Below are 26,445 nucleotides of genomic sequence, written 5' to 3' on the forward strand. Positions count from 1 at the left end.
ATATGTATTGGAACTCATATTTTTTTAAACCTGAAACCTTCAAGAATACCCCGCGCCCTGACAATACTATGAGTTATCTGAAAGGTGTCAGTTTGTCATGTTCTCTATTTATATAGCTAAAACTGTTATTAAACGTGAAGCAACTGGATGGTTAAAGAAAATGATACGTGGCAAAGTAATGCGCAGGATCATACAATTTGATCAAGCGGGAAGCTGGGATTTGAGTCTAGAGGCCATATCATGGTCGGTTGTACTGGCTCAGAACTTCTGGACCTGCAGTTACATTGATTTAACCTGATATTTCTCTGAGTTAATGTCTTGCTTATACATTGTATAGCTCAGAAACAGTGGGCCGGGTTTACCTTTTTTTTTCCGAGCTGTGTTGTCTGAAAATAAAGCACTAACATGAAGAAATATTGGTTTATATGAATTCACTTTACACCTGTTGGTGCATAAAACAGGCGCTCTGCTCTGTGCAGCCCCAGAAAACTTTACACGCTGTAGGAACATAAAACAGGTGCTCGGTGCAGTCTAGACCAGAAAAGCCCATCACAATAACTCCAGGACTGCATATTATATAGTTCAGATACACTAAGGTTACGTGCATCTGTCCAGGGCCGGACTGGGAACCACAACCGGCCCTGGCAAAGTGCTCGGCCGGCCCCCCCTCCCCACTCAGGGGGGTGGGGGGGTGGGTGGCGGTCCCGCCGAGCTCTTTGCCGGGGCAGGGCCAGCTCTAGGCTCACGGAGGCCCTGAGCAGGGAGTGTAGGTAGGGGGCCCGAGGCCGCCAAATACCTGCCAGGGGCCGCCACGCAAATATGTATCTAAGGATATATATTGGCGTGGCGGCACATGGGGTTTGGCGGCCCTGTGCAGGTGCACAGCTTGCACATGCCTTAGGCCGGCCCTGGCCGGGGCCGGTTTTCGGCCGATTTTGGTACAGGGCCGATTTTGTAGCTATGCTGCAAAAACGGCCCTGTAACAAAAACGGCACCCAGGGGCCACAAACCGGCCTCCATACGTGCGGCACACCGGGGATTTCCCGGTGCCCGCTATGGCCAGTCCGGCCCTGCATCTGTCTTCTTTTTAAAACCAAAGGTCTGTGCTCTGAGTTCAGTTGGTCAATTATTATTTTTCAATTAGTTTTAGTATATGAGTTTCATAAAACGACTTATCAATCCTTAAATCTAACTGACGCTAGACACAAATATATCCTTGAGCCTAGTCAAAAGATTTAAAGGAGTGCGTTTCTTTTTGGAATGTTTCCACAGATATTGAAGTTCAAACAGTGAGAGAATATGCCTGTCTGAAACGAGCTACACTGCACACGTGTATCCAAAGGTAAACATCGTTTACAGCGCATGCGATACAATGCATGCCATTACAACGCGGTCATTACAGCGACCGCTTTGTCACATCACATACCATTACAACTCAAGTCGTTACAACGACTTGCTGTAGGCGGCAGAAGGTGTTGGATTTTAAATCCAACACCTTCCCTACTGTTGCACCGACTGGAGTTGGAATAGTAAATTATACTTTCCCAAACTCCAGCCCCCCACAGCAAGTTGTTGTAATGACGTGCATTGTAATGGTATGCGTAGTAACAACGCAGTCGTTGTAATGACCGCATTGTAAAGGCATGCGTTGTAAAGGTGTGCATTGTACTGTGTCCAATTTACAAGCTGCATCCTAAGAGCAAACTCGGTGGGTCTCTCAGACTTTTTATTTTGCCAAGTATTTAATTGTGGCCACAGAGCTGTTGATCTTCTGCTAAAATCTTTCTCAAGTCATCTGAGCCAGCAATAACATAAAAATAAAATAGCATCTTCGGCCTTCCTTTACTTTCCTGGCTATAGTGCTTTATGTATAATAACATATGTGCCAGAGCCTAAGATAAGGCAAAAAAAGACACATGATAAGAGTTATTCTCCTGCAACTGGCACCCCCACAGATGCTGCCACGGCTGCTGAATGGCAGTGCCAGCATTAAGCAAGTGTGACATTTTGACTACTTCTGCGCACCCCAAGCTGTAGGGGTGGCTTGGAAGTGCGAGTTTTATTAATTTGGAAAACATTGAATTGCCAGTGCCAAGCACTGGAAAACACTGGTACAAATAAAGGACTGGGGTTCATCTTTCTTGACAAACAGAAGGATTTTAGGAGATGCTTGAAACCTTAATGACTCCAATTAAATAATTAACAAAACAGAGAGGCAATGGAGCCCCTGCCGAGTTGGCTTCGAATGTTACAGCCTTCTAGGAGATTTTGGTGGTATGCATGGGCGTAGGAGACACTAAATTTCTGGGGGGGACAGGGACAACCTTGTGGACTTTCCAGTGACCCTATACAAATCGCCCATTGTGCGAGACCGTACGCGCGTTAAACGTATACAATCGCATAGTTATGAAGAGAAATATTGAGAAAGGCAGGCAAGTAGTCACAGTCTGCAAGTATGCTTTATTTTTATTTACATTCACAATAAAGACCAAATGGGAAAAAAATATGTATATGAATCTTGCATCTTCATGCACCAAGAAAACAAAGGCGGGACAAAAAAAGGAATAATAAACTAAACGCTCTTAGCGACATTCCTACATCTCAAAATGCAATCGGACAAATTTGAAATTGTTTTTCTTGCTGCAGGAATCTGTTTTAAAATTATTAACTTTATTTTGAAAAGCCAAATAATTTCTTGCGCCGTTCATTGCAGAGTCCATCATCTCTCTTATGTTGCTGCAAAGTGGAGGGCCCTTTGCAAAGGTTGACTGGTCACCTTTCTCATTGCTGCATTTGTATGTTACACTGGTACTAACAAGGCAAAATCTTTGCAGAGACTGGAGGCATGTGTAAAAATGTCAAAATTCACTGGAAGTAACTTATTCCTTAAATTATTAATTGTTCCCCTAAATTAAGAATTTTAACCAAAACTAAAGTCATGTGTTTTTCACATGTCTTATAAAAACACATGTAATGTGTGTCACAGAACATATCCAATCACAACAGGATTTTGGTTTTCTGGATCATTCTATTTTTCCATGTCAGCTGATTTCATTGCTGTTTTAGTAGTAGTAATTCGCCCCCCCCCCCCCCTTCCCGGACGATGTCGCTGTCATGTCATACCTGTGAAATAAGACCAATTAAGTACGGAATGGCAAGTTTCACTGTTGTCTAAGCAGCATGCCAATACATTTAGTTCACAGCAGCACCAACCCACATGGCTGGGCTTCACCTTTGAGGCTTTTGGATACAAAGCAAGGGTGGGCAAAGGGACTAAAGTGATGAGCTCAAGAAAAAGGCCAGATACCAAGGAACAGGAAAAAGTGGCTGAATGCCAGCACAGTCCCACTTTCCTTTGCAGTGTAGGGTGTTGCAGTGACAAACAGCCTACAATAACACCAGTGTCTGTGGGGGGGCTGCTTGCATTCTTGGGTCTGTGCTGAGCACCCCCAGCTGCTCAGAGGCCCCAGCTGACGTGGTGTTATGTACTGGAGTCTGTCACCAGGCAATGTCGGGCCTAGACAGGCTGAAAGACATGAAACCTATTGAGTGCAGTGCATTGAAGGGTGAATGATGTCTTTGTGAGTGCAGGGTGAGCAGTGTGCCTGTGTGAGTCCAGGGTGAGTGATGTCTTTGTGAGTATAGGGTGAGCAGTGTGCCTGTGTGAGTCCTGGGTGAGTGATGTCTGTATGAGCGCAGGGTCAGCAGTGTGCCTGTGTGAGTGATGTCTGTGACAGTGCAGGGTCGGTGATGTCTGTGTGAGCGCAGGGTGAGCAGTGTGCCTGTGTGAGTCCAGGGTGAGTGATGTCTGTGTGAGTATAGGGTGAGCAGTGTGCCTGTGTGATTCCTGGGTGAGTGATGTCTGTGTGAGCGCAGGGTCAGCAGTGTGCCTGTGTGAGTGATGTCTGTGACAGTGCAGGGTCGGTGATGTTTGTGTGAGCGCAGGGTGAGCAGTGTGCCTGTGTGAGTCCAGGGTGAGTGATGTCTGTGACAGTGCAGGGTTGGTGATGTCTGTGTAAGCGCAGGGTGATCAGTGGGCCTGTGTGAGTCCAGGGTGAGTGATGTCTGTGTGAGTGCAGGTTGAGCAGTGTGCCTGTGTGAGTCCAGAGTGAGTGATGTGGATGGATGAATGCTGGCTTAGTGATGTGTCAGGGAAGGGTGAGTAATGGGTCTATGAGTGCAGTGTGACTGTGCCTATGCGAATGCAGGGAGAGAGATGTATCTGTGCAAGTGCAAAGAGACTTGTCTGGCTACTTCCAGAGATGTATTGGCCAAGATACCTCTTTCTCAAATGTGCTTAAGAATGCACTATTTGCCCACTCTTTTTTCAAAATGTTCTCGTGGGAGAACCCCCGAATCCCCCATAGGTGGTTGGGCCTTGCTCGCTGCGCGCGCTCGTCACAGTGCAGTATTTACGCCCCACCACTTTCAAATGTCACCAGCCGCCCCTGCCTTTTAAATGAAAATACACTATGAAAATTACAGTGTAGGCATAAGGTGATCACATATCATTTCACACACTGACAACTCTGAATACACAATGTAATACAGCAATGTCTAGCACCATCCCCTAAATGAATATAAAAAAAAAAACTTTTGACCTAATGTCAGATGTGTCAGTACGAATCTAGTTATACTGAAAACATTGACAGTCTTAACTATCACAGTAGTTTAAGGAAGAAAGTCTTGAAAATTTCCAAAAGGCTTCCTCAGAGTTCTTAAAGAACACTACAGCACGTCAACACAGAGCATTATATAAGTGTCCAATCTGCGGCTGGGCTGCTCCGCACCGGGCCCGAGAAGAGACCTGCACCTGGTGTGCCCAGAGAACCAAAGGTGTGTGCGGAGCTGCGACTGTGTGAGGTGACCTGGGGCCGCGATGTATACACTCACTGCACTGACAGCATGCCAAGAACAACGGTGCGGGACGCTGCTCACAAATGGACAGTGACAAGAATGACAGAACAGAAGGTAGCGCTAGCAACCCCAGCCTATGCGTTAAAAACACACGAATGTCCATTTTCGCACAACAATCTCCAAAATCTTTCCCCATCTTCCTACCTCGCAGATATTTCATTCACCCCTTGAAAGCCTTGTAAGCAGCCGTCTGATTAATTCCCAGTCCTTATGAGGTTAGATTTCTCACGTCCGCGCTCATAAAACTAAATCTATTTTGTAAGCATCATTCAGATAATTAGAAAAGTATCACATTTAAGCAAGAATATTGAGCCACAATGCCCGTGAATAGCCGAATTTAGAGACCGGCCTGCAAACACTAGTCCGCGGTGACATTTACACAATTCCAATCTAATAATTACAGAAACACGGCGTGAAAGGGCCCTTTGTTATCGGGAGTTATTCAAAGTGCGGAATTAAGACAGAACATACATGGGCACAATTTAAACTAAATGTAACGAGGAGAGGGCTTTCACGCACTATAACTAAAAAAAATAAAAAAGCAGCACTGGCAGCAGAGGTGAGGGCGAGGCAGAGCCGAGGCTCAGGCTGCACTCCAGACTCCACTCAGTCACAACTTGTAAACCTCACACCCCCACCACTTTCAGTGGCGTAACGAAACTGGAGGGGGCCCCCCTGCAAAGTACATATAGGGGGCCCCCCACGCATCACTGCCAAGGTGCTAGGTTGCTTATGTGTGACATTTCAATGGCTGAAGTGTGCTTATGCGTGACTTTGCAGTGCCTTATGTGTGACACGTTGAGTGACACTTTATCGCAGGTCAAAGTAGCTGTGCCTGTGTAATAATGTTAATTTCAGAATGTCCTGAGAAACCCTGAAAGAGTGGAGAAAAGGTGTATGTAGGTAGGAATGTGCTTGTTTCCTGCAAAAGGGACAAAGCCTGGTGAGTGTTGCATGTGTCCCAGTCTAAATTATAAAAAATATAAGAAAATACCCCAAGTAGCAGGCTGGCTACACAGGGATTTTGCCAGGATACAACATCTGTAGTAAGCTCTGGTGTCACCATGTGCTGAGTTCAGCCACACATACCTGCAGTAAAAAAAACGCAGCAAGGCTGAGACTGTAACAGCTAGGGGATGGTATGACCAAGACATTACAAACACAAGGAGATGATGGACAGACACTGAAACATTTCAGACACTCACCCCCAGTCACAGATCTGGGTTGAATCCATCATCGTTCTTTAGCACACTTTGCCACCCCAGTTCGGAGCCAGCCATATGCAAATCAGTCTTAACCCTGTGTGTCATGGGAACTGTCCAGACCGAACTGCCAAGCCAGGTCTTTCCTGGACCGGAATCAAGCATCCTGGGAACGGTTTCGGGGTGTCACCCATCATCCGCTAGGTTAGCTTGAATCCAGTGACAAAATGAGCAAGGGACCCACGTCTGGGCATACCCTGCCGGCTGAGGGCAAACAAAGCAAACACAAGGAGATGATGGACGGAGCACTGAACATTTTCAGGGTAACACCCCTCATCAGCCAGGTTAGCTTGAATCCAGTGGCAAAGTGAGCAAAGGACCCACGTCTCGGCATACCTATCCCATTCGGGGTGACAAATACAAAAAGAACAATTGATGGACAGAATACAGAAACAATGTCAGACGTGGGTCCCATGCTCTCCATGCCACTGGAGTCAAGCTATCCTGGCTGAAGGGGGGTGAAACCCCGAAACTGGTCCTAGGTTGCTTGTTTCCAGTCCTAGGAATCCACCCACTGTCATCTCTCATTCACAAACAAACTGGTTGTGTTAATAATGACGTTTTTTTTTCAGGCAATGAAGTTAAATATATAAGGGTAGCACTATAACTGCCTTTCCACTTTCTGCCTCCTTTCCCACCACATACTGGAAGTCATCCACCACCATCCATATCTGGGCTCCCCATCCTCTCTCTCCTCCAGCGAGTCTGTATCTTCATGCCCAGTGTGTCAGCCATTCAGACCTGGTGCTTTGGTGAGGAGTCAGTGCTTTTGTCACATGAACAAAGTAAATAAACTCTTGAATCTTGCCTCTACAAAGTTGATTGGGGAGACCGAGCCAAAGGGACAGAAAAAAAACAGAAGCACTCCATGAAGGACTACAAATCCTAGTGTGTGAGTGAATTCTATGTTTGATTATTTTTCTATCATTTCTTGTTGCCTCAACGAACACATTAAACAAAATGGTAACCAAAATCTAGCAATAATTGGGGTACATTGGTCCAATCACAGGCTTTTGCCCCAGTGCCACAGCACCTGCTGCACTGATTATCGATGGGCCTGCTCCTTCCTGCAGAATCCAATGATACTGGCCTATGGCCTAGTTGTGTGCGATACAAGTGATATTTGGCAACACCAAGAGAACCCTCATCCCGTGATTTCGGAAACCTTAACCCCTCCTGCCCAGATATCGGATAATTCCTGTCCATTTCATTGGCGCTCTTTTTGACTCACCCTCATATGCAATAAATAAATTGAAGTTTCATTAAAACAACTAGGAGTTTCCCTCAAAACTAGAAAGCCCAGAAGGGTTTGTTGTATGTTTGTGACATGGGTTATTACATCAATGTATTTTGTGGTTTCCCTCTCTGCCACAGCCACAGAACTTTACAGAATGTATTTTACACACGTCACGGTTACAGAGCAGTCCTGGATGTTATCGGCTTGATGAGGATGAGTAGGAGAGACAGCCCCGCTGACATCTGAGCCTGTTTATTGTACATTTGATAAAAAATATCCACAAAAGGCACGCACGGTCCTGCATCACCACAGTCCTCCCTACCCCACAAACACCCATTGGAGTTTACAGATACAACATGCAGAATCTTTGTGTTTTCCCAAAGGCACTGACTCCATTGGTTGTTCTGCAAGGGCTGGGTGACCTGTGTTCATCTGACAGCCTTTCCAGATTTTTAAGGCTCATAGTCTATTTTAGGGGCAGATACAGAACCTTTAACTTTTCACTGAACACAATTCATTGGCCATCCTATGAATATTTGCCAGCTACCTTTTACAGGAACCTTTCACATATGAAAATAAAAAATGTTCAATAAAAAAAAGCTGTGCAATATTGTAGGGGGTGGCTGTTTTGAATTGGGGTGGGAAGCTGTGAAGTATTTCCTTTGCAAATTTCTCAATTCCTGAGAAAACTATCATTATTACCAATTGTAGTTGTATGTTGGTTTTCAAGTTAAAATAAGACATTTGTCAACCAATTAAGTTGCTTAATGGAAAATTAATCTACATGCAATGCACCTTCATTTTTAGTTCTAACTACTGCTTTGAAAGAAATGTTTCCGTTTTGTGGGTAAAATGACACAAACGTTAATGAAACAAGAACCTCCTAATTGGGCAAGTAGGCCAATAATCTGAATCTACGGAGACTTTGCTCATGTAATAAAAAATGCGCTACCCGTGCTTTGATGTGCCTGAATAAAATATCAGGAAATTCTGATATCCAATACTGTCAGTATACAAGAGAATTTCGTTTCAGGCTTTGGCTTACTTGAAATTTTACAGTGTTCTGCTGCTGATTTTCAGCAGAGCCCACTGTGCAGATGCTCTGGGAGCTGCGATGGCTGACCTGCCTAGTTCCTGCTGCTGCAATCTGGGTGTTCAGTCCAGGCTGCCAACATGTGCCCTATGCTCAGAGTTCACCCAACCCTGGAGAAAGGGCTGAGCAGAGTTCTGGGCGCAGCGCTTACCTTCTCACTTAAGAGCTGGCTCTCAACATGCTGCTGATGCTGAGACAGCCGTCCCTGCATCTGGTACACGTGGTCGCCCGGGTGTGGCAGTGACACTGCTGTTAAGTTTCTGGGCTCTCAAGGCACCACCCATTACATCCTGTTCCGTCAGACAGCACGATTCAATCACAGCAGCACAGGGGTCCCGGATTCGAACAAGATGTGACAAAAGGCATGATAGAAATAAAATTGTAACAATCCGGGCCCAGAGAAGAATTCCATGGCAAACATAGTAATCTGTCTCTGGGCCGGCTTGTACACCCCTGGAAACATTTAAATGTGTAAACAGACGAGCTGTGAATGCGCACTTGCCGGAATGACTCTTCAAAGCTCCTTTACAAAGGGACAGGGGCACAAATGCGTGATTATCTTTTTTATTGCAGTGATTCGGGACGTGACTTCAAATGCCTTAGGCATGATGCTTGGCAGGGCTGGCCCACGCTGCCTACCCAGTCTGGTGCTCTTGGGCCTTCCCGTGCACAGTGCTGAAGGGGGCCCCCCTCGAGCTCGCCCCCCCCCCCCCCCCCGCACTGCATGGGCTGCGGGGGTTATTGTTACGCCCCTGACCACTTTCAGATGTCACCAGGCGCCCCTGGCAATGCAGTGTATCAACCCTTGCCCCTACTTACAAGTTAACCGAGCGTCAGAGCGTGTTGCTGCCTGCAGCCCTTCTGTCTTCAAGCCTGCAACAGAGAAGTCCGACGACGAGGTCAGGTCAGCCAGCAAATCAACCAGAGCACTGGCTACAGAGCCACACAAAGAGTTCAAAAGGGCAGTGGCAGGGGGGCGAGTGGCCTCTGACGTCACCTTATGCTGTGACTATCGGATCATTGGCGGCTCACAGACAGGTTACTGGAGAGGCGCCAGGTCAAGTGCAGGGCCATTGATCCGATAGTCACAGCATAAGGTGACGTCAGAGGCCACTCGCCCCCCTGCCACTGCCCTTTTGAACTCTCTCAGCGCTGATGGCCTGCCAATCTCCCTCTCAGGAGGTAGAGGGGAAATTTGTTTGACCCCGCGTCCCCCCACCCTTGTCCCCAGTGTCCCCCCCACTCCAAAATCTGGGGGGGATATGTCCCCCGCGTCCCCCACAGTTCCTACGCCCATGGTGGTATGCAGCATGTCTTCGAGAGGCATGTTCTGCCCAGCACAGTTTATTCTTCAATTTCCACTTCAAAATCTGAGGAGGGAATTATTCTGTGAGTTCAACCCCACAATAATTAAAGGGGGGCGAGAATAAATCCCGCCTGTCTCCCATGATTTCTACGCCCATGATCTGGGGGAAAAACATTACATTCTGGTCCAGATTATTAGGGCTTTTTTTTAACACGATAAGCTCTTGGACCTTGACGTCTCTAAAGGCCGTTTACGGAAGCCTCCGCTGCTGTAGGAGGCATTAAGCGGAAGCCTGATCTTTTCTCCTAGTACTCATGCACACTTCACCAGCGCTACATTTTTTGCGAAGCCTCATTTCGCAGAACGCGCTGTACCAGACCAATCAGGACGTGCTTATAGCACATGGACACCTCTGCCTCACTCTCCGCCGCTCAGCACTTGGATTCCCAAGGGTGTTAGCGCTCCGTTTATCCCACAAACAAAAACCTGTAATGAGCCCAGCTACTCATGAATAATAATAGCCACAATCCAGCCACGGTGTGTGCCTTCGCGGCTATGTCCTTGTGAATACATCTGGACGCCGCGTTTCAATAGATTTTTAAGTACCTCGACATGTCTGGTAATGATCCTTGCCCTTGTACACCCTGACCTCACCTAAACAGGTCATTTCCTGCCGCCATTTTGCTAGGCAGCCTATTAATGGCCAGTGACTGCGAGGCCAGAGCGTCCCATACCACTCAGCAATAATGTATGTGCGCCCTTGGGGATTATTATTAAGCACATCTGACCTCAAGCCATGTGCTCATTTATTTATTAGTGAATTTTTTATAGCGCAAACTTGCCGCAAAGGTATCAGAGCGCTTTATAGAGTAAGCACAAACTATAATAGCATGCGGTACATATCTCCAATAATAAAATGAGGTACATAAAGGGTACAGAAATATATATATAGTAATTGGAAAAAACATGCATATGGAAAACAATGGGATGTGGAACAAAATAGTAGCACATACTGGGGCTAAATAAAGTGCTACTCAAAATAAATAGCAACAATTGTGTTAAGGAGGTGTCCGAAGGACAGTAGGTGTGCGAAGGACAGTAGGATACAAAGCACAGAAGGTCTTGAGGTACATATGAAAGGGAGGTGCCATGGAAGGGAAAATAGATGCATAGATTCGTCCGAGAAAGTGTAGGTACAAGGCATCTTAGGACTACTGTTTGGGGCAACTAGGGGGGCATATTCACAAGGAGCTATCGCTGAATTAACGGCACTTTATTGCAGCCAAAGTCTTGATAAATTTACACCACCATTCACAAGCAGGTGCTAACAGCCAGCAGCACCAGTTTTCCCGCGATAGCAGCCACAAAAAACATTGCCACAGAGGACCGCTAATGAGATGCAGAGTAGGCGTTCCTGTGCAAAAAGCAGCGACCCACACCTCAACATTCACAACGACCAGACAGATCAGCGATAAGAACACAAAACACGTGATAAGGCGCATTTGCAGCAGGAAATTTACACCTGCTCTGACCTGGTGTAAAGTCGGACGGTAGCCTGCACCACAATAGGGAGCCCAGTTCAGGGCGTCATCGGAAGAGCAACAGATGCCATGGAGCAACTGATTATGCAGGCCGGACACCCAAGAGGGCTACAACACCCACCGCCACCACCCCCAAGAACCCCCCCCCTGTCCCACCCAGGCAAAGACATGCCCCATCAGCTACACCTAAACATGTAGGAAATAATCTGCCTTATGTCGACATGCATGTGTCGTCACAGAAATGAGCATCACACATTCACTTTCGAAGCAAACAATGAAACTTTATTGAAACAACACAGAAATGAAATGAAGACACATGGCTGCTCCCCTCAACACAATCCGTAGTTCACAGCCTGCAAGACAAAAAACATGATGAGAAGGTGTGTCCTGCGCACATCAAAGGACAGAGAGAGAGCGAAGGAGAGAGAGAGAAGAAGAGAGGGGGAGAGAGAAGAAGAGAGGGGGAGAGAGAGAGAAGAAGAGAGGGGGAGAGAGAGAAGAAGAGGGGGAGAGAGAGAAGAAGAGAGGGAGAGAGAGAGGGAGAAGAAGACAGGGAGAGAGAGAGAGAGAAGAAGCGAGGGGGAGAGAGAGAGAAGAAGTGACGGGGAGAGAGAGAAGAAGAGAGGGAGAGAGAGAGAGAAGAAGAGAGGGAGAGAGAGAGAGCCGACCCTGCGCACCCAGGCCACACTGCTCACCTGCTGCCATCGGTGTATCTCCAACCTCTTGCCGGTAAGTATAGCAGCACACCAGGTCACACATCTGAGACAGAGCCGAGATCTGAAACAGAGTCCAGAGACATGATTGGCACATTACACACACTTGCACAAGACAACATCGCCCACCTGCCCATGCACACCTAGGCAGAGGCATCCCAGCCCCTCCCGCCGCCCATGGGAGCATGCCCGTCTATGCACAACTGGGCCACACTGCTTACCTTCTGCCACCGGCATGTAGATAGCAGTTCCCACCACATGCCGCTGCAAGCCACAAGCCCGAGGCCCGCACACATGGCACCCTCCACACCATGCATCCACGCTGCGCTGGCCACCAGGTATCACGTCTGGTGCTGGGACTTTCTTACACCATGGCATGGGACGAACCAGGCCACCCGGCAACATCGCAGCCTGTACAGCCGCTCAGCCCAACGAGTGCCACTTATTCTGTGACCCCAGAAGCGGGGCCACGTGGCGGTGGGCTGGCACAGGCCACTGGCGCAGCCTCCACTGTGGCACACAAATCCTGAGCATTCCGGACCACCAGGACGGGCCATCATCGCAGGCTGCACACCCGCTCAGCAGCTCAAGGTGCCAATGACTCAGTGCACCCTAAGTCACCGTCCTGTGGCGGGGTGCCTGTGCCGGCCGCAATGTAGCATCTGCCACAACCCTGTCCAACCCCAGTCAGCGTCCCGTGGCGGGGTGCCTGTGCAGGCCACAATGCAGCGTCTGCCACAAACCCTGTTCAACCCCAGTCAGCGCCATGTGGTCCATCATCCAGTCTCCACCGGCAGAGGGGTATGTGACGTCGTCAGCCCCTTATATTTGCAGGGTCACATGGCCTGTGACGCCTGTGCCGGGTGGGTGTGGTGTGCGTGCAAACCTGCCCTCAGGGAGTGGCTGTGACATGCTGACAACTAAACCAGTGACCTGCACACCACCAGCGAGTACCCCTGCGACGGATAGCAATGAGGCCCCCCTGAGAGCGTGAGCAGAGTGGTCTGGCCTGCCATACGCCAAAACAGGGCAGGGCTTGCAAAAATGACTCGTGGGCACTGGGCGTGATTCAGTCCATGTCCGGACAAGAAAGTGGCTGGTGTGTGTGTCTCTGTTGTGGTGTCCACGGGACCCGTGACACAATTTGCTATGTAGCACCCTCTGACTGGCATCCCACAGGAAGAGCATCATTGACGCAAGGGAAATCACTGTCCCTACATTCATCCACACATACATACATGGTTGATGAAAGACATGAAACAGCAGTGCGTCACTGGATGTTTATTGCACATCCAGTGCTGTTCCGCAGCTGGAGCGTTACAGGGCACTGCTGAATACACCACACTATATGGGCCCGTGTTGGGCCAGCCAGAGTACATCCATGGAAGACAAGTACTGCGGAAGAGGAGGGTGCAGTCCGCAGTCTGGTCGCTGTGTCATTGGTCATCAAACAGGATGTGGCGGTCCATGTTGCTGTCCCAGGTAAGTGCATCTGAATACATCGGGGGTGAGTGGAAGGTAATGAGTCCATGTGTGGGACCAACCAGGAACAGGCCAGGTGGCAGAAATGAATGCTACTGAGCCCTTCTGATCACAAGCCTATCCACATCCTCGTATATGTGCCCTGCCCCACCTGTGGGTGTTGCTGTACCGGCTGCGGCACTGTGTGCCACTGGCACCTCAGGTGCCGAAGGTGATTTGTCGGCCGCACTGTCTGGCACTGACATCTCAGGTGCCAGAGTGGTTAGGCCTGCCGCACAGGGAGGCATAGCCACACAAGGGGGCGGAGATGTGGATGGTGTGGGAGCAGCAGCATTCAACATCACCACACCTTGTGGCAGCACTGCCATGATGAGGATCTGCAGGGCATGGTAGATCCCAGCTACATTCCGCTGATGTTCAGCGGTGGTTGCCATCCTTTCCGCCTCCATCCATACCATGTCCTCCATGAGCCTCCGCATCTGTGGCAGCACATGGCTGGTATCGCTGGAGCCACTCTGAGCGAACAGGTATTCTTCTCCCCGTGTCATGACTCAGGCGATGTCCGTCAGGGCTCGTTGGAGACCATGTAGTGGGGCTACACACCCAAGGATGGTGTTAAGTTTGGTTGCCATGTTGCCGAAGCCCAAGCTCTGTGGTCTCCCTCTGGCACTCCAGCACACGGAGTTGGAAGGCCATGTGTTGTTCCTGGGGATCTTGGAGGGTGCCGGGGCTGTGGGGCCTCCTGCTGGGTGCTTTGGGTAGTGGGTGGGGTCTCGTCGATGCAGTTGGCCTGCCCTCATCCTGGAGGTGAGTTGCGGATGAGTTCAATGATGTCTTGGATGGCTTGGGTGTTGATGCTAGTGTTGTCCTTCTCGTCATCAGTGAAGAGTGGCTGGGACTGCTCTGCAGGAGGTATTGACGGTGCCCCTGTGATGTGAAGGGGAGATGGTGTATTACAATGTGTCCACATGTATGTAGCCGCATGGTACATGTTGACATCCAGACAGCATGGCATTGTGCATTGTGACAGTCTGTTGATCTGGGCGAGGACCCAGAGTCATTGTGGGTGTGCACTGTGCTCTGCTTGATTGTGCATGTGTGCTATCGTGCCCATCTCCACCCGCCCCCCCAGTACCTGGTGGTCACTCACCCTGTTGCGGTTGTGTTGTGTCCTGTTGAGCAGTGTCCGATCCCCCGACTCCGGCCACAGTCTCCACACTGATGACTGTCGACACCAGCTCCTTCATGTCATCCAGCTTGAGCTGTGGCACTGGGCCCCCACCTCCAGACTGCGTTGCTGCCTTCCAGTTGGTGGAGAGTCTTTCCTTGGTCCGCCGCTTGTTGTCATTCCATCGCCTCAATATCGAACTGCGTCAATGTGACAGTGGTCTTTATATCAAAAATGTACTTTTAGAGATGGGATGTCTTGCGCTCGCCTCAACTAATCGCTTTCACAAGTTTGCTTTTTTCCGCTATTAAAAAAGAATCCTCCTGCTACACTTAAACATGGTGTCTCTTTCACTTTACAGCATATCACGCTAGTTCCTCTTTCTTTCAGCGACGCTCCACATTCATTTTCTGTTGCACTTGCACATTGACACCAAATCCACAGACTGTCTTTTACAATCCTCATGGGGGTGTCAATAGCTCCTCTCAACCTTCCTTCATGGGTTTGTTTTCCTGACTGCTTTCACAGGATCTTGAAGTTCACGCTGCGACTTTGTCATTGAGCCGGCAAGTCGTCGCCAAAATTATGTTGTAATATGAAGCTCTGGGACTAATAAGCTTGTAATTAAAAGGCTTTATTAAGCTTCATGGTCATGCGTGACTTCTCCCCACGCCAGCTCAGGGCAAACTGCAGACGAGTAGAACGTCAGGCTCATTTCAGTAACCACTGGAACAAACAAGCATTGGCATAGCCAATAGGTCTCGCTTTTCACTTATAAGGTCCCAAAGGCGAGACCTATTGGCTATGCCAATGCTTGTTTCTACTTTTATAGTGATTTTTCCCGCCTGCCAGGTGTGTGTTGCAGGCCTGGCGCTGCTTATCGCTGGTTTCCTCATCGTGCTTGGGCCCATCGCAGGTTTTTTGGTGTTGTGGTTTGTGCTTTTGTCTCCATTGAGGTGGTTGTATCGCGGATATTGTCCGCGGTTTCGGCAGACTCACCCGTGTTGTGAATTCCACGTTGCCACAGGGTTATTTTCCCGCGATGGGCTGCGATATTGAAAGTTGCTTTACGCTACTATTCTATTCTATTCTATGGTTTGATAAAGCGCAAACAGCTGCCCCAGCAAAGAGGCGTCCCGGCGCTAATGATGACCACAGTCCCCATCCTGAGCTAGAAAGAGAGGGAAAGGAAAGGGAAGGTTAGAGAGAGGGGAACAGGTGTGTCTTAATGGCCTTACGGAAGGTGGGGAGGCTTTCTATGCAGCGGATGTTTAGAGGAAGAGCATTCCAAAGCTTGGCTCCCATAGCCCTGAATGAGCGGCCGCCAATGCGGCAGAGCTTTGTACGGGGAATGCTCAGAAGATGCTGGCTAGAGGATCGCAGATCACGTCGAGGAACATAAGGAGTGAGGAGAGGTCGTAGGAGTATAGGGGTTCCGAGTTTGAGAATTTTGAAGATCATGATAAGGGTTTTAAAATGGATCCTGGAGTTGACCGGTAGCCAGTGCAATTTGTGAATAGTGGCTCTAACCGAGCATCTGCGGGGGAGGCCGACTAATGCTCTTGCCGCAGCGTTTTGCACGCGCTGCAGACGTGCTATTTCTCCTTTGTTTGCACCTAGGAGGAGGACATTGGTGTAATCTAATCGAGAAAGAATTGTCGCTTGGATGATAAGTTGGCGGACTTTAGCGTAAAACCTAATATAGGGCTGAGACTCCTCAGCAGACCAACACACGTGGCAGCTACTTTCTTGGTGTGTGTCTGATAGCTGAGTGAGGCATCCATCCAGACTCCTAGATTTTTTACAAGGGACTTGGGAGGAGGAGTGGGGCCCAAGGATGACGGCCACCAGTGCTCATTCCAGTGGCAGGTGTTTTTACCAAGGAGCAGCACTTCTGTTTTTCCGGCGTTAGGCTGTAGGTAGTTATTCGTCATCCATTGGGCCACTGCCGCAAGACCATCTCTGAATCTAGAGGCCAAGATGGAGGGGCCTTCCGTGAGAGTGATGGCCAGCTGTGTGTCGTCAGCATAGGACACCAGCGTCAGGCCCCACTCTTTGGCCACTGCTGCAAGTGGCTGCACGTAAAGGTTAAAAAGGGAGGGGCTCAGAGCAGAGCCCTGTGGAACTCCTTGTGCAATCGGATGGGGTTTGGATAGGAATGGAGGGGCTGACACCCGGAAGGATCTATCTTTGAGGAAGGAGCCGAACCATGTCAAAGCAAGGCCAGAGACTCCGACCATCTCCAGACGATTAAGAAGAATGTCATGGGATACCGTGTCAAAGGCCGCGCTGAGATCAAGGAGAATCAGCGCAGCACTTTGACCGGAATCTAAGATCGTCCGGAGATGTTCGGAAGTAGGCAGGAGGGCAGACTCCGTGCTGTGGCCTGGTCTGAACCCATTTTGAGATGGGTCCAGGATGTTATTCTGGTCCATATGTTGGGACAGGACGCAGTTAACATGGGCCTCTGCAAGCTTGGACAGCCATGGTAGCAGAGATATGGGTCGAAAATTCTCTGGTTTAGATGGATCAAAAGCGGGTTTTTTAATGATGGGTGAGACCCAAGCTTGTTTCCAGGCCGTCGGGAGACTAGCAGAGGAAAAGGAAAGATTGAGTATGGCAGCTAAGGACGGCAGAAAAAAGTTGAGTGAGTCCACGAAATGAGAGGGGCTCATAGGGTCTGCAGGGGAGCCTGACTTAACTTTCCTACACAGTTTGTTTAGGTCGTCATGAGAGATTTCTGGGATGTGAGCCAAGAGGGTACATTTAGGGGTGAGATTGGTAGGGTTAATGGGATTGGGGGAGTGCTGTGGGAATGAACTGTGGATTTTTTTTAACTTTCTCTATGAAGTATGTGGCAAGATCCTCGCATTGTTGCGCAGACGTAATACTAGGGGAAGGAGACCTACTGCTCTGAAGTTCTTGAACCAGATTGAAAACTATTTTGGCGGGATTAGGACTCGAGTTAATTTTGTCTGCGTAGAAAGTAGCGCGTGCGGCGCGAATAGCTTTATGGTACATTTTTAGTGTTGATAAATAGTTGCTTTTATCCCCATTGTTGTATTCTTTTCTCCACGTGCGCTCGGCTTTTTTACATTCCTTGCGCATGGATTTAAGGGTATCATTGTTCCATGGCTTGGAGGGTGAGGTGCGCCCTTTAGCCCATTTGGCTGGAATAAGAGAGTCTAGTCCTCTGGTAATCCAGTCGTTAAAAGCGCCATAGGTTATATTAATGTCCTGGTCAGCCTCTCGATGGAAATCACCAAGAGTGACGTGAAGGTCACTGGTTGATAATTTGTGCCATGGTCTTTTAAGACGGCGAGTTGGTTTGATTTTATACGCTAGACCATTGACCAGTATAGTTAGTTTAATAAGATAGTGGTCCGTCCATCCCATTGGAACAGGCATCTCAGTTTTGACCTCCTGGATGTTTGTAAACACCGGGTCCAAGGTATGTCCGGCAGAATGTGTAGGGGCCTGAATTAGGGAGTTAAGTTGTAAAGCCGATAGATCTGCAAGAAAATTTTTAATAGTAGAATCGGTGGGTACATCAAAATGGAGGTTGAGATCACCCACTATTGGGAATTTTGCAGATTTAGTCACCAGAGAGTTTGCTGCCTCAAGAAGGGCTTCGATAAATCTTGAGGCAGGTCCAGGTGGGCGATAGATATAAAGGCCCGACAGGGCAAAGTGTGGGCTAGTTGTAATTTTAAAGCGGGCACATTCACAACCGGGGAGATCTTCCTTGGTGAATGAGCAAGAAAATAGCTTTTTGTAAATTACAGCGATGCCTCCCCCTCTTGCATCTCGATTTAAAGTCAACATATGGTAGTCATCTGGAAGCGTGAGGTTAGGTATGGCAGACGTGCCATCACGTAACCAAGTTTCACAGAGAAAAAGAATGTCCGGGTTCTCATCCAGTATGAGAGAATTTACCTCCAGGTAATGTTTGGTAAGGGATCTGACATTGAGTTGCAGGATCATGAGGGGGGAAGATTTAGGCACATCTTGTACCTGTCGTATACGACGGGGGCTGGCTGTAGTAAAGAGGCAGGACTTACATTGGAGGTGCGTGTGGCCAAGTGTACCTGTGATGTCAGCACAGCTCCGCCCAGGGTTCAAGGCAATAAGATGTTCTTTATCGTAACAAAGGTGTTTCTGTGGAATCCGGCCAGGGGGACTGGCGAGAGGCGATGACTTGGCGCTGACGGGCGCAGACGGGCTTGCCTTAGGCGCGCCTTTGCCGCGCCCGCTGCGCGTCCGGTGAGTACACATGTTTATCAGGGAAGCGGAAGAGGGCGGGGGCGTGGCCTCGAAGTGGGCGTGGCCTCACAGCACGCCATCAATGGCGGCAGTTTTGTTTGTATTCTGGCAATTCAGCTGCAGCGCTAGACCCGCTGCGCGGTCAGTTCGAGGAGCAAGTCCTTAAGGTACCAGGGACTGAGTGAGTACAATTTTTAAAATACACAGGTAATTCGTGACACAAAGATTAAAAATGAACAGTGCAAACTCCCGGCTTCCGCCTCAGGAGGGTATGTGGAGCTGGCAAGAAACGCTAGCAGTCAGCGTCTTTATACCGAGGGCGGGGGGGGGTGTGGCCTCGAAGTGGGCGTGGCCTCGCAGCACGTCGTCAATGGCGGCAGTTTTGTTTGTATTCTGGCGATTCCGCTACAGCGCTAGACCCGCTGCGCGGTCAGTTCGAGGAGCAAGTCCTTAAGGTACCAGGGACTGAGTGAGTACAATTTTTAAAATACACAGGTAATTCGTGACACAAAGATTAAAAATGAACAGTGCAAACTCCCGGCTTCCGCCTCAGGAGGGTATGTGGAGCTGGCAAGAAACGCTAGCAGTCAGCGTCTTTATACCGAGGGCGGGGGGGGGTGTGGCCTCGAAGTGGGCGTGGCCTCGCAGCACGTCATCAATGGCGGCACTTTTGTTTGTATTCTGGCGATTCCGCTGCAGCGCTAGACCCGCTGCGCGGTCAGTTCGAGGAGCAAGTCCTTAAGGTGCTAGGGACTGAGTGAGTACAATTTTTAAAATATACAGGTAATTCGTGACACAAAGATTAAAAATGAACAGTGCAAACTCCCGGCTTCCGCCTCAGGAGGGTATGTGGAGCTGGCAAGAAACGCTAGCAGTCAGCCTCTTTATACCGAGGGCGGGGGGGGGGGTGTGGCCTCGAAGTGGGCGTGGCCTCGCAGCACGTCGTCAATGGCGGCAGTTTTGTTTGTATTCTGGCGATTCCGCTGCAGCGCTAGACCCGCTGCGCGGTCAGTTCGAGGAGCAAGTCCTTAAGGTGCTAGGGACTGAGTGAGTACAATTTTTAAAATACACAGGTAATTCGTGACACAAAGATTAAAAATGAACAGTGCAAACTCCCGGCTTCCGCCTCAGGAGGGTATGTGGATCTCTTGCAGTAGTTATCACACGTTCCTCTGAATATACCCCTTGGTACATAGAGAGAAAAATAAAATATGTAGTACATTAGGAATAGTGGGAAATATGAGCAGAATAGCTCGGAACTCGAGCTACGAAAAGTGTAAACAGCCATGCAGGTAGACAGTAAATAAGGAAGAGTATGAACAACAGTGTGTATACAAGTACTGAGGTAGTTAAGGAAGTTGGAAACCGGGAGAGGCTACTAGTGACACAGATATCCACAAGGTGGTGATGAGTAGAATAACGGGCAGCGGACTGACTGAGGGGAGGAGTCAAGGGAGCGTGGGGGTGGCCGAGTCATCAGAGAGAGAGGAATATGTTGGATAGGAATTTTTCTACTTCTTTCTTGAAGAGGGATGAGGATGGGCTACATCTGATCTCAAAGGGGAGAGAATTCCAGATATTAGGGGCTGTTCCAGAGAAGGAATGATAGTAGGTTTACTTCTTCAATTTTTGTGGTTTGAGCAGTAAGGAGCTCTTACTTCTGGAGGGTCTGTTCCCACATGAAGGGGTCAGTTTCTGGGGCAGGTAGGAAGGTCTATTGTGGTGCAACGCTTTATCGGTCATGCAGTCCATTCCTCACGTACCTTGGTACCCCATACTGCTGAATGACAATGTGTCATTTTTGGTTCATTAATAATTTGTTACCATTGTCATGTGTGGATTAAATATATGTGCACATTGGAGAGGAGGACTGACATATTTTTAATCCGTGATATCATTGTTTACTCTTACAAGGATGGGCATTATCTGCAGTATAGCACAACAAAACCATAGATGCAAGGTACTCCTATACATACAGTCTATATTTTCATTGGAGAATTAAAATATAGTCCATAAATATAAACTGGCGAATTGTTTGATTTCTAGGTGTCAAGATAGTTGAAATGCAACACAATATTTTAATTTGGATTTGCAATCTTTATATTTCTTAATCCTGGTAGTCCATAATTCATCTGCGGAGATTTGTCATGTGTTGTGTACAGGGATTTAAAGTGGATTTGTTACCTTAAAATAACTATCTAGCTTCCGAATAGACCAAATTACAAACCATACTTGACATAGGAACTGCACATGACACTGATCTCACATGTCCAAGGTGAATCAGTTAACCTAACACTTGTGGTCTTGCGAAAGCCCTACCGTCCCAAACAGCGAAACACATGTCGGCTGCCTTTCAAATGTGTGGATAGCTATGAATTTACAATGAAAATACTAATTTGAAGTTCAAATGATTAACACAGAAGACCAGTCATTTTCTAAGGACTTAAACACACATGCATCAAATTAGGCTTGTGCGATTCCTTAATTGCGATTATTAAGGAATCGCAATTAAGGAATTGCAAAAGCCAATGCATGTAGGAATCGCTATAAACTTAGCGATTCCCAAACATTCCTTAATTGCGATTTGAAAATTGCAAGTTGCAATTAAGGAAAGCCTTCCCATTCATTCCTATTAGGAATGAATGGGAGATTGCATGCGCAATTTGCGAGTACCAATAGGTACTCGCAAATTGCTCATGCAATTTCAAGGGTGCAAGGATGTCAAAAAGACACCCTGTTGCACCCCTGAAATTGATCAGTGCACACATGTTGCACACACACATGGTGTGTGTAACCTACAACTTTGAATTTTTCAAAGTTTTTGCAAATTACCATCAAGTTCAACTTGATGGTCATTTGTGCCCCCTAGTAGTTAAATCGCAATTCGCGATTATATCATGCATTGCATTTAAGGAAACGCAATTTGCAGTTCCTTAAATGCAATCGCAATTTAAGAAATCTCAATAATTAGCGATTTCTTAAATTGCGGGAGGCAGACATGTTGATGCATCGCAGAAGCCCATTTTGCGGGCGAAAACAGCTGTTTTTGGCGAATCGCACCTTTTGGGCTCGCAAATATGGTTGATGCATGTGCCTGTTGATTTTAATTCTCGCAATGAAAATACAGAATGTATGCACTGTTGCGCCTCACTTGTAAGGTTTTGTTGAAATCAAATAATGCTGCCAATAGGGTGCCTTACAGATATCAGGAGAGCACCCAAAAATGCCAGGCCAAAAAGCGCCGATTCCCCTCTTTTCTGTGCACTACACTTTGCTGCCAGTTGGTACACCTTTGTATTGATGGTGCAATGATTTGGGTAGGAGTTTATTTTTGTGTACAATTAATCACTGCTGACTCATACAGGCCATGGTTTATTGCCTCGTAAATTACTGTTCAGAGGCACATTTAGGAAACTCATCAGATCGATTGAAATCAAGAGCCCTTGTTTCGTTTCCATTTTGGAGAATTGTGTCTTCTTATAAATCACACACGATAACAACGTTCGGTGCTTCTACTAGGAATTTACACATTGCAATTTGGAAAAAAATAGTTTATGTTGTGATGATGCAAAATTCTTGTTCAGGTAGGCAGAAATATCACACATTTCCAACAACTGTTAAATATTTCCTTCAGCAAATTGGTAGGAATTTGATATATATATATATATATATATACATATATATATATATATATATATATATATATATATATATATATATACATATATATATATATATATATATATATATATATATATATATATATATATATATATATATATATATATATATGTATATATATATATGTATATATATATATATATTTATATCAAGCACAGTTCTCCTGTTCTGGAGCCCCCAACCCTACAGGGCGGCCTCAGGAAATGGGCACGGAGCAGCCCATGAAAACACCACCGTGTAAAACAACAAACTGAGGCCCAATACTGGAAGCGTGATTTAATTCAAAATTCAGCAATGTCAGCTTTCATTTTCCCAACGTTTCGGCGTGACTGCCTTGATCACGGGTGAAAGTCAAACAAAATTGTGCGCAGGTGCGTGCTTTTAAAAGGGCAAAGTCACATGACTGGAACAAGCAACTACAATCCCCATAGTGCATTATTAAATATTTTCAAAGTATCGCTCGTAAAGTTCTTGAGTACAATACCAGTTTAAGAAGTTTTTCTTCCTTCATCAATGCACTGTTAACAAAGTGGGAAATCCTTTGGAACACAGTCAGGTGCATTGCCACGCTGCCGCGATGTTGACACTTTAAATGAGAATTGAATCAAGGTTCTGCTCTCAGCACGATCATAGCAGGCTGTTCTCCTGCCAGACTCCCTTCCTCACACAGGTCCATTTTCGCTGTAGTAGCGCTCCTTGGTAGGCTGGGTGCGTGAGTGGGTCATGCTCCTCCTTTTAACACCAAGCACAGTTCTCCTGTTCTGGAGCCCCCAACTCTACAGGGCGGCCTCAGGAAATGGGCACGGAGCAGCCCATGAAAACACCAACGTGTAAAACAACAAACTGAGGCCCAATACTGGAAGCGTGATTTAATTCAAAATTCAGCAATGTATATATATATATATATATATATATATATATATATATATTTTCTCACAAATGCCCCAGCTTTGAGAGGTCACACGCACTGCTCCACCATCCGGCTATTCAAAGCAGCCTGTCTTCCAGCTTTTGTTTTTCTGTATGTGCCAACGCGTTTCGCGGCTACACGCCGCTTCTTCCTGGGCTTGCAACATCAAAACGCTGAACGCACACCTATAGAATTTTCCTTTTTATTGACATGCTCGCATAGGTGGGCGTTTGCTTACAAGTTCCGTTTCAGGTGCATGATGGACTTTGTAGTCCTGTAGTTGTGAGTTCAGCGTCTAGAAGAAAGTTTTTAGCAAAATGTTAATTCCTTATAGTAAGGTTCAAGGCTTTTCAGCAGGCCAATTATCGCTCCTTGAGCAGTGCACTTGAGTATTCACGAACAGTTCGCAAAACAAGCTTTCCCCCGCAGGACCTCATTTCATTACCTGCAAGGGACGGTGCTCCTCTCCACGGCAGGACGACCGCGTTGTAAACATTTTCTCACAAATGCCCCAGCTTTGAGAGGTCACACGCACTGCTCCACCATCCGGCTATTCAAAGCAGCCTGCCTTCCAGCTTTTGTTTTTCTGTATGTGCCAACGCGTTTCGCGGCTACACGCCGCTTCTTCCTGGGCTTGCAACATCAAAACGCTGAACGCACACCTATAGAATTTTCCTTTTTATTGACATGCTCGCATAGGTGGGCGTTTGCTTACAAGTTCCGTTTCAGGTGCATGATGGACTTTGTAGTCCTGTAGTTGTGAGTTCAGCGTCTAGAAGAAAGTTTTTAGCACAATGTTAATTCCTTATAGTAAGGTTCAAGGCTTTTCAGCAGGCCAATTATCGCTCCTTGAGCAGTGCACTTGAGTATTCATGAACAGTTCGCAAAACAAGCTTTCCCCCGCAGGACCTCATTTCATTACCTGCAAGGGACGGTGCTCCTCTCCACGGCAGGACGGCCGCGTTGTAAACATTTTCTATATATATATCGGCCAAATCACAAAAGCATTTATGTGTATAGGAAGTACTTCTTAATACTATTTTAGATACTCTTACATGTCTTTGTGAATTGGTCCTACAACATTGAATATGGAAATAAAACGGAAATATTCAAGCAGTATTCCAATATAACTGGTAAAAAAAGAAAGGAATGTGCAATTTATGCAGTTTTAATAAGGAGTTGCCGTTTTGGGACTATTCACTAAGGCACCTAACAGTATAAAAAAGAGTACTCCTGTAGAACTGGCTCCTGTACTCAAAAATACTTTTGTGAATCTGCCCATAGTGTTTAGATTCAGATCTACCATTGAATTTCCTGTAATTAATTACAATACATAGTTTTGTTTAGATTTGCATCTGCTATTTGTACTGATTGTTTGACAAACTACCTATTGTTGAAAACACTAATGAAGTTTGCCAAAAAGAGAAAGACATTGTGGCCAAATAAATCATTTTTTAAATGTACCTGACTTTTGTAGAAAGCTTACCAGCTACATTATTTGCTTCAAAGTGCTTTGAGGCACTGCAAGCATGCAGCAATTTATTTATTTTATTTATTTGCGGGTTGAATCCACTCCTACCGGAGTATCTCTGCGCCCATAACACCAGAAGCATGATCAAGCGGTCAGTGCAATGCAAAAACCAATAGCTGAACCCAAAAGAGAAGCAAAGAGCAAATCATACATGGTGACTACAGGGAGTACACCAAGCTTAGGAGATCTACCCCAGACTGATCCTTGCACTCGCCCGCCATCTGGCAGAGCATTTTATCTTCAAGACTGAAATAACTTTTTGAATCCCCAGTTTCTATCAGAAAGAGGGATGCTTCCCAAATAAATAGAGACTTGTATATCTGTTCAAAAAATCCTCAAATTGTATTCATACTTCGCAAAATTGTGTTGCATGTTTCAATGAATCATGTTCTTCACCTGTTCTTATTCCACCAACGTTTCAAACCTTTCTAATGCATTTGATGCCTAAGTAGCCTTCCTCACGTGATTTCATTTTCCATCAGCTCCATCAGCTTGCAGGGAGAGTACATGTAAGCCCAGCTGATTATTAGGAACGCACCTGTCCATATTTCTGCTGCACCAAAACCTAGAGCCCCTCATGAGTGTCTGGCATTATTTTGGCTCCCCCCCGCCCCGCCCCTAATACCGAATGTTGGCATTCTAGAGGTTATTAAGACTAAAAGAGTCACAAAATCTGCTGATATAAAAATAAAATTGGGCTGGGTTGTCACCAAGGTTATGTAGCTTTGTCACTTTGATATTAGTAACGTAGCAAGGATGCAATGGGCCCTGGTACAAGCAGGAAAATGCCCACTTTGCAAGCTATATTAAAATTCAGCAATAGCAGGGTTCAATAGGTCCCTCAAGGTTCTTGGCCCGGATGCCACTGCACCTGCTGCATCAATGACAGCTATGTCCCCGTTTGATATGGGTGGAAATGATCTGGAGTGCTAAAAATGTGTACTAATCTGGTACTGTACATTATCCATTCTGCACCCTTCAGAAAACATCTCCGGTAATAGAGAGGCGTGCCACAATCAAAGGTGCATTGTTTTGCTGTAATATCATGTTTCTGGGGCTTTCAAAAGCCTTGATTGGGAAGAGGCAGAAGCAGCACAATATGCATCCCGTCTTGAGTGTAGGGTTTGCACATTTCTCCCACATTTTCACTGTTCGCTGAGTGGCCTGCCAGTAAACAAGCACAATGAGTTTAAGCTGCCCTGCTTCGCTCAATGGGCTTGTTACAGATCTGGTTTGAAATGGCTCTCCAGCCTTATAACTCCTCATGTTCCTGTGAGTGTCCTTACTGTGTTCCTTCATCTGTTGAAGACGCCTTAAAGGTGCCCGATGTGAGGGTTACAG

This window comes from Lissotriton helveticus, chromosome 3_2, assembly GCF_964261635.1.
Source record: "Lissotriton helveticus chromosome 3_2, aLisHel1.1, whole genome shotgun sequence".
NCBI classification, from domain to species: domain Eukaryota; kingdom Metazoa; phylum Chordata; class Amphibia; order Caudata; family Salamandridae; genus Lissotriton; species Lissotriton helveticus.